This window comes from Euprymna scolopes, chromosome 30 (genome assembly GCF_053919585.1).
Source record: "Euprymna scolopes isolate OS-2025 chromosome 30, ASM5391958v1, whole genome shotgun sequence".
NCBI classification, from domain to species: domain Eukaryota; kingdom Metazoa; phylum Mollusca; class Cephalopoda; order Sepiida; family Sepiolidae; genus Euprymna; species Euprymna scolopes.
In genome coordinates, this window is record NC_136511.1 from 61,524,187 (window position 1) to 61,540,010 (window position 15,824).

Below are 15,824 nucleotides of genomic sequence, written 5' to 3' on the forward strand. Positions count from 1 at the left end.
CCTTTAAGTACATAAATTCGACAAACACGGACTTTTAATAAAACATGTTATCCTTCGTAGACGAAAGCTTACTGGGTATTTGGATTTTTCGGATTACTGTTCTCATCTTGAGTGTTATAGTCACAATGTTTCGGTCGATGTTACCTCTAACTTTTTTCAGGGGTACACAAAGTTTTTATATCTCCATGGGAAACTAATTCGGACTCGGTAATCTTTCTTTTCGAATTCGGGAATCTGCATGGATTTTCGAACGGAAACTTTCATTTTATGCACAGGGGTAGCATGCTTCCGTTCCGTCAGCAGTGACTGCTTAGAAGTTCTAAGTCATTCGCAAATTGTATTTTGAGTGCCGTCCGCACTGAGTGTTGTATTATGAGCAAGCGTATTGAGTGTTGTATTATGAGCAGGCGTATTGAGTGTTGTATTATGAGCAAGCGTATTGAGTGTTGTATTATGAGCAAGCGTATTGAGTGTTGTATTATGAGCAAGCGTATTGAGTGTTGTATTATGAACAAGCGTATTGAGTGTTGTATTATGAGCAAGCGTATTGAGTTTTGTATTATGAGCAAGCGTATTGAGTGTTGTATTATGAGCAAGCGTATTGAGTGTTGTATTATGAGCAAGCGTATTGAGTTTTGTATTATGAGCAAGCGTATTGAGTGTTGTATTATGAGCAAGCGTATTGAGTGTTGTATCATGAGCAAGCGTATTGAGTGTTGTATTATGAGCAAGCGTATTGAGTGTTGTATTATGAGCAAGCGTATTGAATGTTGTATTATGAGCAAGCGTATTGAATGTTGTATTATGAGCAAGCGTATTGAATGTTGTATTATGAGCAAGCGTATTGAATGTTGTATTATGAGCAAACGTATTGAATGTTGTATTATGAGCAAGCGTAGAGAACGTCTGTATAAATTTATCAGCTCCGCTTTTTCACATGTGCACGGATGTATATTTTTAATAAAAACAAACTAACCAATTCGCTGATATAAAACAACTGTTTTTTTTTGTTTGTTTGTTTGTTTTTTGACAACTGAGGTTCGTCAGTTACGGAGATAGAAAGACAAGAATATGCCTGAGGGGTGGCTCGTACCTCTAGCTGACTGACCTATCTGTGCCCCTCGCTTGTTTAAAAAATGGTATTTTGGTGCCATCAGCTAGAATCAAAACCAAAACTGTAGCCTTCCAAGCTGTTGACGTTACCACCGAGCCAACGTGACACTAATGTGAATAGGTAAAATAAAAAAAAAACTAAGATGAATGTTTTAAATTTTCGTTTCGCCCCATTTCTTTTACCCATTTTGAACTATTTTAACTGATTAAAACAGAAAAACAATCATTTGAGGCCACTGGCGTCGCTCTGCGACTTTAGTTTCGGAAGATATAGAGTGTGAAAATATGGAGACAGGCAGAAAGACATATGGCCTTTCATAGATTAGACTGGCGAGGATAAGACGCCCGGATTTGCACGGTCGTAAAATACGCTTGAATATGATATTTGTTAATTTGTTCGGATTTCGTATATATTATTGTAGAGTTGTGATTTCAAAAGTTAAAAAAAGTATTTGCGTGCCATCAGCTAAAATCGAAACTGAAACAAAACCGAAGCGTTCAAACTGGTAACGCTACGACAGTACCAACGTAATACGCATACGACTTGGTTAAAATATAACATTAACGATAAACTAAGATGAATGTACAAAATGTATAACGATTTTTTTTAATTTTGACGCATTTTGGACACTGTAAAAACTATTTTTACCGGCTAAACACCCATAAAAGAATGGTCCATAAAAAATCAAATCTTTTGAGGCCTCTAGTGTAGCTCTTCAACTTTTAGTTTTGGTAGAAATAGAGTTTGAAAATATGGAGGTAGACAAACAGACAGACATAGTGAGTTTTATATATTAGATTATGCATATTTATAATTATTTTCTATTTTATCTCATATATATATATATATATACAATAATAAAGAAACTCTATCGTCTCTTGACAAAAGAAGGAGAGTATAGAACTACTGTCTCACATCGAGATATAGAAAAAGAAATATAGGAAGAGAGAGCGAGAGGAGGGTGAGAAGGAGGAAGAAGAGGAAGAGAGAGACGGAGAGACCGAGAAACAAGGAGATGCAACAAAAATAGAGAAAGTGAGAAGAGAGAGAGAGAGAGAGAGAGAGAGAGAGAAAGAGCAGTCATGTACCCCTCTATGAACCCTTACGCTTCATCGGTATATCTTTCTATCTTTCTCTTAGTTGCATTATAATTATCTCATTTCATAATCATAACTATTGAACATATTTTAAGAAAATGTTTAAGTTATTTTGTAACACTGTGAAGCGTCTGATGTTGAATATTAGGGAAATGCGGCGCGAGAAATCGAACCTTGCTCGCGGGTTTTAGAACCACTGATACTTAATTCATAAAATAGATCAGAGAGCTTTAAATTATATATTTTTTTAAAGTAAGAGATAAACATAAAAAAAGGGTAAAAGTTTTTAACAGAACCTCATCGCAAAAATAGAATGGAGGAAACAATAAAGGAAAGTTGAACGGGTGGACATTTGATATGTGGGAATATGGTATCGAATGTCGGCTAACACCGAGTGTGACTGGTTCAAACACTTGATACGTATGAATGGAAGATCAATCTCTAACCCGCGCTGGCAAATTGGTATATAAACACGGCAAGTTGCGAAGTCGTGCGATCTTCCCTTTTCTGTTTGAATCTCGTATCGACAGTAGAAGCGAGCCGTGCCCAACTACTACCACAACCACGATAACGAAATTAGAAAATCAGATGTTCGCAGTGTTCCGACACTCAACTGTTATACATTTATGTAACAAGTAATTAGTTTTTTTTATTTAGCTTTTATAATACATTTAAACTTTTACTTAAAACAAACGTGAGCAAGTAGGCGCCCGCTGACGTCACCCATACGACAAGAAGGGGCCATGATCCAGAAGGGTCAATCCCCTTCTCTGCGGGGACAGCCGGCCAGACAGGAAGAAACGTCAAAATTCTTTCATATTATATTAATTCAAATGCTTATGATATTAACGAAAAGATTGCAGATATAAGGGAAAATAAAACAATAAAATTACAAATTAATAACAGCAAATATTAATTAATTAAATACTATTTAACAGTTTTTATGAAAATAAGACATTTACGCTGCACAAAATTTTCCGCGTTTTATCCTTGTTAGGATTACTCACGTGAAATTGATGTCACAGAGGTTTTCATACACACACGTGGTATTGCGTTAACTTAGTAACCAAATTCTTAGTTCGACTGTTTTTTTCCGATTCCTTTACTAGAGCTCAGCTTTAATTTCTTAAGATGGGTTCATGACGATAATATTTTTAAATAGTGTAGGTCAATTTTTAATACCAAATGCGATGCCTCTGTTCAGTGTAAAGAGACAATGGACACCCCTGTAAATGTACCTGCACGTGTAATTGTGAGGCAAGACTTGTGCAATCATATACCACACCTCCATGAATTGGCACTGATTGCAAGGAGAGGCCAAAGACTGACCGAAAACAACCCCGGGATAAGTTAAGAGCACATACACCACCTTAAATTCTGAAATGTTCAATCATTTTCGTACTGACCCGGCTCAACGTTGATTACCTTCGGTGATTTGATGAGAACCGTTGAGTCGACGTGATTATGCCAAATGTCTATGGTTAAAAAGGTTATATATTTGTAAGATAAATACAAATAGTAAATCCAAACCCTTAACCAATCTGTAAGCCAGTTGTTTGAAAGTATGTTTAATTAGACACTTTTGTTCCTATTTACAATGCCTCCCCACGGGCCAGAGTTAGACACCAGGGTTGTTTTTTTAATGTGGAGAAAAGGAACCAAATTTTTAAATTGTCTCAGTCGCGAACGACTTCTCCTCCACTGACAGAGAAAGAAATTGAAGGGCAGCATCTGAAGAACATATACTACACTTTGATCTCGGCCCGAAGACCAAGTATTTATTTGCTCCCCCCACCGAGCAAATTAGGCACAAGACCGATTTTTAATGTGAGGAGTGAAGGGGAAATGGGTACCAACTCCCCGGGGAGTAGGGGAGCTGGATAGTAACAATTGGTATGAAGCGTTGCCCCTACATTGACCAAGCCCTTATGTGTGGGGTGGCCCTCACATATGGTCTTTGCTTGCAGTATCTGCCGGAACAGATACTACACTTTTATCTTATTTATATATTTTATTGCTTTTAAAAAATTTGAAAATACAATTAAGTAAAAAACAAAATATTTTTAAAAAACAAAATTGGCACAAGGCCCTACAAGAAATTGGGGAGGGGAAGGGTTCAGGGTCTTTGTGACTAAAGTGATTAAAAGTAATAAATGTAGACTTTGGAGTCTTACTCTTGACTGGCAACATTTACCAAAATACCTCATCCACTCTATGGATCCTAATCCAACCAATAAATCCCCAGCGTTTAAGAATCAAAACCATATTTACTACACTTTGATCTTGGCCCGAAGACCAAGAAATGTACATTTACTGCATTTATTTGCTTCCCCACCAAAGCAAATTAGGCACAGGGCCGTTTTTAATGTGGGGTAAGAACCAGATCCCCTAAAAGTAGGCAAAAAGGGGGCACTCTGGTTACCAAAAATAATAATCGTCCCAGTATAAAGGGTTTCCCCTCCATTGACTGGTACAAATTATCTTAAGTGCAGCATCTGCAGAACAGATAGTACACTTTGATCCCGACGTGCGCTTCCACATGAAAATCTATAAAATCTAAGTAGTTTATCTTAATATTGCTAGAAAAAAAAAATGTGTGCAGTTTTCGTCTCTTACAGCCTAAACGCATTTAGTGGAGACACATACAGGCGTACAGACGAATTTTTCATGACGTACACAGAAACGATGATAAAAGTAGAATTTGATTGTTTAAATTATCACGAAACGTGTTTTAATCATTCTTATTGTTGATACGTTTGTGGCACGAAGCTTGAAGTCAATGAATATTAAGGGTTGACGTGGGAGGGGCTAAAGGCTTTTGTCCAAGGTTTAAGAATAAAAGATGTCAATTGGGGTGAGTTGAATGGAGAGTTCTGCGAACAAAGACGGCTTTCCAGGAGTTGTTATGAATTCAGAAAAGGTGAATGAAGAATGAAACAGATGGGCACGCGCGGATTACGAGTTTGAATCTGGGCCAGAGAAGATGAAGAAAGAAAAAAGAATGAGAAAACACAGAGAGGATGGGAAGATGGAGGAGGAGTAAACAGGAGGATGAGAAGAAGGATGAGAAAAAGAAGAAGGATTAGAAGGAGAAGAAGTAGAAGAAGAGGAGGAGGAAGAAGAAGAAGAGAAGATGAAGAGAAAGAGAAAGAAGAAGAAAAGAGGGAAGATGCATCAAATTGGGGTGAGGAAATGGATGATAAAAAGAAGGAAAAAGAGAAGAAGAAGAAGAAGAAGGAGGAGGAGAGAACTTTTTCTCTTCTTCTTCTTCTTCTTCTCTTTTTCCTTCTTTTTCGTCAAATTTTATACAAGAGAAGAAGAAATAAAAGAATATGGAGAAGAATGGGAGTGAGAAAAAGGATGTGAAAAAGAAGGCGAAGTAAAAAAAGAAGAAAAATAGAACAAAAGAAAAAAGAAGATGAAAGAAAAAGGAATATGATGAAGAATGGGGGTGAGTAAAAGGATGAGAAAAAGAAGAAAAAGAAGAAGAAGAAGAAGGAGAGAAAAAGAAGAAAAAGCGAAGAAGAAGAAGATGATGAAAAAGAAAACAAAGAAGATGACGAATGCGCGGTGAGAAAACAGATGAGAAAAAAAGAAGAAAAAAAGAGAAGGAAAGAAAAAAAGAAGAAAAGAGCAGAAAAAGAAGAGAAAAAGAAGATGAAGAAGAAGGCTAAAAGGATGGAGAATAATAAATAGGAGAGAAAAAAAGAGAAGAATAAGAATAAGAATTAAAACGAAAGAAAAAGGAAGGAAAATGATAAGGAAGAAAAGGAAAGAAGAGGAAGAACAAGAAAGAGGATGAAAAGTAGAAGAAAAAGAAGAATAAAGATCTTAATAAGAAGAAAAAAAGGAGAAAAAATGGAAAAGAAGAAAAGGAAAAAAGAAGGACAAAGAAGAGTAAGAAGATATAAAGAACTTAAAGCATAAAATGTTTTACCAAAATGAACAGATTTGGCATTAATAACCTGAGAAGGTTTGATATGTTGTAAAACAATACATCCAAACATTCTCAAACCTATATAATGCTTCTTAGGTTTTTCTTGGTTTGTCTACTGTAGCGAAGTTATTCAGGGTTTTCAACAGTTTTGTTATTTTGATAATACCATTGTAGGAAAGGAAGGGGAAGATTCTGATGTGATTACAAGACTTATGTGCATTTGTGTTTCTAGAGAGATATGGAAGTTTCCTTTGAAGATTTTCATACGTAGTACTAATTCAGAATTTCATGATGAAGTGTTGTTTGTCATGCAATCATTTCTAACGTGTTATTGTTTAGCACTTAACTTTACGCAATTTGTGCATTTTTTTCCCCAAAAAGTAGCTACAGATTACATCGGATTAGAAGATGAGGAGAAGAAAAAGAAGAAAAAACAACAGGCGTTAAAAAGGAATGTAGAAGGAGAAAGAAATAGAAGGAGATGAAAGAGAAAATGTGGAACGAGAAGGTGATGACGAAAAAAAAAAACGAAGAAAAAATAAAGCTTATCAAGTAAAAACAAAAAAATAAACGAGGAGGAGGAGGAGGACGAGGAGGAGGAGGATAACAAAAAAAAAAACGACAAAGAAAAAAAAAGCTTATCAAGTAAAAAAAAAACGAGGAGGAGGAGGATGAGGATGAGGAGGAGGAGGATAACAAAAAAAAAAACGACAAAGAAAAAAAAGCTTATCAAGTAAAAAAAAACGAGGAGGAGGAGGATAACAAAAAAAATGACAAAGAAAAAAAAGAGGAATAATAATAAATAGAAGAATGGGAAGTAAACGGAAAGATAGAACGTGTAAATAAAGGAAAAAAAAGATTATGATGAAGAAAGAAAATGAAGCAGGAGAAGAAAAGGTAGAAGGAAAAAGGAGAAAGGGAGGGAGAAGGAGAAAATGAAAAAAAGGTAAAAAAAAGAAAAAAAGAAGAAGAAGAAAAAGAAGAATGCGATGAGAAAAACGCAGAAGATAAAAATGATGAAAAAAAAAAGATGAAGAAAACGTATTAACAAATCAGCGAAAAAAAGAAAAAAATACGACAAAAAAATACTAAACAGGAAATAAGAATAAAGTAAATAAAAAGAGGATTCTTTATCTTCGGGAAAGGATCAAAGTGTAATATCAGTTCTGATAGTGCGCGTGACTTTTTTTACTTCACTTTTTTTTATCTCGGTTAATGGAGGAGAAATCCGTCATGACTGATACATTTTTGTTTTGTCACTAACCAGAGTGTCCTTTATAGGCAGTTGGTTTCCCCCACATTAAAAACCTACCTTGTGTCTAACTATACCCTCGTGGGGAGGCAAGTAAACAAAACAAAACAAAAATAAAATAAAGAAAAACAACTATAAGGATCATAAAACGAATTTCTCGTTGTTTTCATATTTTTATCTTCATCTATCTATCTATCTATCTATCTATCTATCTGTCTATCTGTCTATCTATCTATCTGTCCTTCTGTCTGTCCGTCTGTATATTGTTATGTAATAGGAACTTTGTGTGTGCGTATATGTGAGTTCGTTCGCTATGCACTCCTAAACGACTGGGCCGATTAAAAAAAAATCCTACAAATATACGTCATAGGCCTGGCAGTGCTCTTCGATAGATTTTGTATCGGACTGTCTTAGATAAGCATCGATAATCGATAATCGAAAAAATAATTGATGAAAGAAGGAACAGGCGATTTTGACTTAAGTCACCACCTTATACATCCTAACGTCACAAGCATATTTAAAGAGTTTTATTATCGCACAAACAGAAAGACCCGGAATTTAAAATAAACAGTACGTTCTCTGATATCACAGGTCGTTTTTAAACTTAATGTTTTTGTTTATACCACAAGTGAATCATCATACTTGACTTTTGCAATTTAAACTTTAATTCAAGGCATTATCACCGCACAAGAAGAAAGGCCCGGCATATAAAATCAGCAGTGCGTTATTTGGTATGAGAGGGGCGCGAACGAAATGAATGTTTCTGTTTAGAGCACAATTCAAGATGATAGTTGAATTTTGTATTTTAAACTTGAATTCAAGTTATTATATAAACCAATTTTATAAAAGCAACAAAAGTATAAAGTTTGCAGGTTGAAACAAGTAACGTAGAAAGCAATACAAATGACGACTCAACAAACAAAGGTAGATCAAATAAGAAGTGTATTAGGAAAAGGTATATTTACAGGATATTTGCATAATGGTGTCAAATAAGAGAGTCTTTGCTGGAGAAACATATCTGCTCTCGGCGGCCTTCGGTGGCTTCTGGGGAACACACACTCAGACTAACTGAGTCTTCCTATGTGTAATTACTATCCACATATGCAATTGAATGTGTGCAACCACAACGAAAAGCTTATCTAGAGTGGAATTGAGTTAAAAAAAGGCGATTTCACTGATTTCGATGACAATTAAAAATATGAGAGCGTGAAATATCCCTCAATTCTCAATTTGAGTCTATCTGCTAGCATTGAGATATAATAATACTAAAACTTATGTCTAGATACACTTTCACTTAGTGATGTTGGCAACCTTCATGGGTTCCTGCCGTAAATATCCGATGTTTTTCGATATAGAATGAGGAGGGACGAGTGCCAACAGTAATCATATGAATAATCTAAAAAAAGGCAAAATGTGTGCGTGTGTGTGTGGTTGTACGTCGCGCAAAAACTTTCGACAGAAGCGACGGATCCTAACAGAATCGGTATCGTTTTAAAGCTCCATCTCTCGGAGGACAAATAACGAAGAATTGGGCGAAAACATTAATTCGTTCACTCTAAGCTCGGTCGTTCTTTACAAAGAGGGGTCTGTTTTATTTGTCGACATTTTTGCCAATTCGTCTTACGCGTCTGCAATGACTAACCCCAATTTGGACGGCAGCGAAGTCGTATGTCATGGTGGTCGCCGGGGTTAAGTGGTTTGCTTTTTCTCACCTTCTTTACTTTTTTTTCTTATTTCAAGGCTTACGTAATGGGATGTTTTTCCTTTTAAAAGAAAAACTAAAATCTTTTACTGTTCGCTTTTACTTTTTTAACACCTCTCACCACCCAGGCTGTATCTCTTTTTTTCAGGTTTCATTGACTCTTTACTACACAACCTCTTTACACCCTGGCAACGCCAGGTACCTCCGCTATTACGAAATAAATTAAATATGCTCAACAACTTCACCAGCAAAAGCTTTTCCTTTCTTCATTTGCGTGTCTAGCATTAAACAGAATTTCTATAAACTTCGCATCTGTGGAACACATAACAATGGGGCACTGCCCTAAGGGATGCGACATAGTCATTTTCAAATACAATGTCAATAAAATCAAATTGTTTTTGGGTTAGGGAGTTGTTTTTTATTTTACTCATGTTCACCCCTTAAAAAGCATATCACCACTTGGGCGTAATTGGCTACTATTAAGGGCCATGTCTAGGAAAGATTAACAAGATATTTGTTTACATTACATTTAAACTTCTGTATATCAGTACAGCCAGGGAAGCAGGTAGCAGGAAGGGAATTACAAAGTAAAGCTGTTCAAGCTAAAGAAAGAGCCATTGTGGATAGGGTAAAAGAAAATTAAAATATTACCTCGATCCAGAAAGATTTCTTGGGAAGCCATCAGGGAGCTCATCAGAGATGCCCCATGGCAAAATATCTTTACTCTTCCAGCGGAACAGTGTGCAAATGAGACAACTGAATGGTTCAAAACTGCTATTGAAGCACATGTTCCCGCACGGAAATACTATAGCAAGCCCCACTCCCCCCAATGGTTTACTTCTGCTTGTGCAGCTGCCATTTGTCAAAGGCAGCATGCGTTCCGCAGATTCAACCGACATAAGTCCAGCTCAAATAAACAGAAGTTTATAGAAGCTAGAAATAATTGTAAGAGAGTGATAGACACAGCTAAGTCAGATTACTCTGAAACCACCAGAAAGCGCATCGAAGCACAGAAATTAGGAACCCGGGATTTTTGGAAAATCTACAACAGCGTAGTTAATAATGGACAGTCAATTATTCCCCCACTAACAAACAATCATGAGGTTGCTTGCACGGCAACTGACAAGGCTAATCTGCTTGCCAGTCGGTTTGCCTCAAACTCCACACTGAACTCGGTACACCACTCACTCCCTGATTTTCCTCTGCGAACAGACGCCACACTTGACGATTTGAAAATCACCCCTTCTCAGGTACATGCTATTATAAAAAACCTAGACACCTCTAAAGCATGTGGACCAGATCTCATCCCGGCTGTGCTATTAAAAAAATGCTCTGCCGAGGTTGCTCCAGTTCTGTCCAAACTTTACAATAAATGCCTTAACGAATCTTGTTTTCCCGACTGCTGGAAAACCGCCTCTGTGGTACCAGTCTTCAAGAATTCTGGTGAAAGAACTGACCCACTAAATTATCGCCCAATTAGCCTCCTCCCGCTTTTCGCCAAAATATTTGAGTCCTTAGTTAATCAAGCCCTAGTCCAGCACCTAACAGCTGCTAAACTCCTGACTGACAAACAATATGGATTCAGGCAAGCCCGTTCAACAGCAGATATCTTAACTGTAGTTTCTGAACGTATATACCGTTCATTGGATAAAACAGGGGAGGGTAGAGCGGTGGCCCTTGATATATCTAAGGCTTTTGACAGGGTATGGCACGGTGGTCTTCTAAGGAAAATTAGATCATATGGAATCACTGGAAGAATTCATAACGTAATTAAATCCTTCTTAAGTAATAGAAAAATCAAAGTTGTCCTCGACGGACTTACATCCAAACAATATGACATAAATGCGGGAGTGCCTCAGGGGTCTATCCTTGGACCTCTATTGTTCCTGATATTCATAAACGACCTCCCTGATAATATTGATTCGGAGATGGGTATATTTGCCGATGACACCAATCTCTATAACAGATATGAGGGGAAAACTAATGAACACATATCCAAGAAAATGGCAGAAACACTAGAGGATGACCTCCAATCCGTAGTGGAATGGGGACAAAAATGGTTGGTCTCATTCAATGCTGCTAAGACTAAGCTTGTTTCCTTCAATAACTACAAGAAACCTTCTCTACCACCAATAGCAATGGCCAAGAACACATTGCCTGAAAGTACTTCTTTTAAACTCCTCGGCCTAACGTTTACAGGGAATATGAACTGGAATAGATACATTGAGAGCATTGCCAAGGCTGCTGCAAGGAAGGTTGGCTCCCTCTACCGTGCTAGAAAACTACTTACGCCTGCCAGTATCCTATACCTCTATAAGGCAACCATTCGCCCATGTATGGAGTACTGTTGTCACATCTGGGCTGGTGCATCTGCTGTTTGTCTCTCGCTCCTGGACAGGGTTCAAAAAAGAGTCGCCAACCTGATAGGTCCTGAACTGTCATCTAGGCTTCAACCTCTGTCCCATCGACGAGATGTTGCATCCCTCTGCCTGTTCTACAAATACTTTAATGGTGAATGCTCTGACGAACTGCAAACACTTGTACCTCCCCGACGTAACTACCCCCGACAAACCCGACAAGCTACTAAGTCTCATCCCTTTACAGTGGAGATCCCTAGGTGCAAGAAAGCCTTTTACTCCAATAGTTTCTTCCCCAGAACTGCGGGTCTTTGGAACTCCCTTCCGGGATTCTGCTTTCCCAACTGCAATGATATGCAGAAGTTCAAGTGTAATGTTAACAAACATCTTTCTACTTTTCTCCCTCCATAATGACCCCGCTAATTAATTCCCTAATAGTAGCCCCCTGCTTCAAAGTGGCACTGTGCCTTGTTTGGGGTGAAAATTGAATAAAAAAAAAAAAAAAAGTTTGAGTAAAGATCAGATACTACACGTTTTTCCTAGCCAGAAGGATCACAGTTTACTTTTTCCTTTTAGTAGTTTTTTTTTTAATTATTATCAATATATAAACTACCTTTAACAGTCACCCTGTCTATCTCGTTAATCTGTTACCTTCGAGTGTTTTTAAGACTTGATAAGTTATACCTTAGTACAAATGTAATAATTGAGGAAAAATTATGAACTGATAAGCAGGAAAGCAGAAGAGTTAATACAATGAGGACAATTTTATGTAATCCTTCTTTTCGGGTTTCATGATAGACTTAGCGCGGGATAACATAACGAGAAAAGAAATAGTGTAATTGAGATCGTCTTTCACGTGTTTTAATGGCTATTTATTGTATCCAAGTTGTCCGAAATGAGATTTTTCCCTAGATGAACAGCTGACCCCCAAGCAGGAAATTCAAGATTCGCTCATGGTAAAGGGGTTCTTGGCAGGAAATAATGTCCGGGTAAAAAAAACAAAACAAAACAACAAAACAAACAAAAAAACAAAGAAAAAACAATTGAAGACAGAAGGGGGTTATTTGGCCGGGTGCGGTTGTAACTGATTAAGAATTTGTGGAAGAGCGGACAATGGATAAAAGGGGAATCACAAGAGAACGGGAAGAAAAGAAGGCGAGAAATAGGGAACCAGAAGAAGCCGGTATTGATTTAACAAAACAAAATTAGAAGACGCCAAATTATTAGACATTAAAAAATAGAATCGAAAAAGAAAAAAAATATTTCGTTTCTGAATTTTGGAGATGACCTTAAAGTATCCGTATTATTAGTTTTTTTTTTTTTTTGGACTACTTTTCTCATCTTGGGTGGAATTTTCAAAACATTTACATCGGCGGAAACGTTATGAAATTAATACTCAAAATTCCCAACGTTTATCCTTTTTCAAAATCTTGTACGAAGGTGACCGCAGTTCATGCATTCTTGGAATGAATCACTGGTAATAGTTATCGAGCCATCGGAAACTACGTATTTGTGTAATATGTTCTGGTGCAAGTATGGTTCCTTTTGCAGCGGCTTGCTCTGGGTCTGAACATCTGCTATTCCTGTTAATTATGTGCTCCAAATATTATATTTTCTGCGGGAAAAATTCACATTTTTCTTTGATTTTGAATCCAAAATCCTGTATCCTTCGTAATACTTCGTAGATATGGTCTTTGCACTGTTCCTTGTTACTGCTGGTTATAATAATATCGTCGAGATATGCGATGGCAAAATCAATTCCGTGTCGATAACCCGTTGAAAATTGATATGGGTTTCCTGCATCTCAGCATCTCTGACCATTTGGATAAACTTACCTTTTGTATTATACTATCAAGTCGCGACCTTCCCAATTCTTTTCCTGATCTACATTAAGGATCTTCCACATCACATCCTTACATCATTTGTAGACATTTATGCTGATGTCACTACCATTTATGGTAGCACATCTAAGACAGTAAACGACCAAGTTCTCTCCGATTCTCTCTCCTCTGATCTTGAGCACGTGGTAAAATGGGGAAAGGAGTGGCTGGTTACTTTTAATGCATCTAAAACCAAGCTTCTCTTTTTACATCATCAACATTCTGATCCACATCTGGCATCAATTGAAATGAATGGCTCTCGTCATCAGGAGGCCTAAAGTTTTGACAAGCCTCTGGGCTTGACCATTACTGCTGATCTTAAATGGAACACGTACATCAAATCTGTTGTCAAGGCCGTTGGAAAAATAGTGGAATCTTTCTATCGATCCAGTAGATATTTCACTGCTGATGCAATTCTCTATTTATATAAGAGCCAGGTACGTCCAAGGATGGAATACTGTTGCCACATCTGGGTAGGAGCAGTAGAAAGAACTTGTCCTGCCTTGATAGAGTTAAAATAGACTTCATAGCCTCGTAGGGAATGTCCTTTTCTCTTCCCTGCAACCTCTATCCCACAGAAGAGATGTTGCGAGTTTGTCTCTGATGTATCGTTATTTTCATAGAAAGTGTGCGACTGAGCTTCAGTCTATGGTCCCCCTTCGTCAAACTTTTACAAGAAACACTCGTCTAGCTGAAAACACTATCAATAATTCCTCCCACTCTTTATCTGTGCCTAAACCTAAACGTAGAATCAATGAACAAAGTTTCTTTCTTAGAACTGCACGCCGGTGGAATTGTCTTCTGTTTTCCTGCTGTCCGGCTGACGACAATATGGTTGTGTTCAAGTCTAACGTAAACAAGTTCTTGATGAGCCGTTCCATATAAGTTAACAAATTTACCGAATTTCCATTACTAATGATTACTATATTGTCCAATTTCTACTGTACACTCTTTAACCCTTATCCTCGAGTGGCCTCTTGGCCTTGATAATGTGGTGATACCTGTGTAAAAAAACGCAAATCTTACATATCTGTAAAGATCTCGATGGGTATTTATGCAGAGAAATTTAGCACTCTCATTTTACACTAAAATCTGTAGATATGTGACACTTAGATCCATTTTGAGAAAATCTCACCGCCGTTTAGTCTTGTAAAAACTTCCTCCAGACTTGGCAGGGGATAATGTAATCCCCGAAAGACACCCTCAACCCCGTTGAAACATCTTCTGTAACACGGATTTTTTCCGGGTTTTTTTTTTTCACAGAGACAGCTGACTGTATTCTATTTTCGATAGAATACCCACATTTTCTAATCTGTCGATTTATTCCCGTGACACAAATGGCACGTTGTGTTTTCTTTTGAAAACTGGTTGTTAATTCCCCTTTAATCTTTATTCCGCTGCCATTTTTGTACATTTTCCCAGGCCCGGTGCGAACACTTCAGTAAATCCATTTTTTAAATGCGGTAGTAAGGTCTATTTCTGTGGGCATTAATTCTGCTTCTCTGCAGAATGCAAGTATTGGCAGGTGCCATAAATTCATGCATCCGGTCCGACCCGGGTAGGTTAGTGGTATTCCTTAATACATAAGCTTTTAACTTACAATAATGTGATGTTCGCTAAAAATTCACCTTCGAAATTAATTTCCGTGTTCTCAGCATTGTATGTTTATTTAATTTCTTCCAGGTATTCAAATTTACTATCGAAATGTCTGAACTCGAATCAAGTTGCCTGTTTATTACTTTACCATTAATTTTTATAGTCACATATTTGCAACCTTTCTTCGTTATATGCAGTCTCCACTAAACACACTCGCGTTTTGTATTTAATTTTATTTCTGCAATGAGTACCTTTGTGTGCTATTTTTTTAGTTTTTACATATAAAACATTTTCATGGTAAATATGGGCAGTCCTTAACACAATGGACATTACCATATTGATTACACGGAGACGGGATTTTTCTTTCTTTGAAATTCTTTCTTGGGTATGTGTTGATATTTCTATCTTTTTCCCTAACTTGTGTTCTATTTTTTATGTGTTTTTAAATAGTTTGACTCCTTTATTTTTCATATAAGTGACTCCATCTTCGATATCCATCGAAAGTTATTTTTGATAGTTTTCTTTTCTTGCAGCTTTCTGTTAACTTTTGTTTTGTCTATTTTCTGATTTTATTAGGACAGGTCTCCTAATTTCCGCATCTCGACCTTGCCTGTCCTGGTGCAAATACGACACATTGACAATTGTCTGCACTAAGGTCTGCAAGTTTAAATTCGTCGCAATGTTTATTTACCATTGCTGCGTACGTTGTGATAGCATTTTTGTCATGTTTCTGAAAATTCAGACATGACCAACGCCTATGGAAAAAAAAAGAGACTTCCTGGCCAAATAGTTCTGTAAGAAATTCCACCGTCTAAGCGAAAGTTTATTCCGACGTTTTCTGAGATAAAATAAAATCCACAACATTGTTATGCTCGGCCGTCTCTAGTTT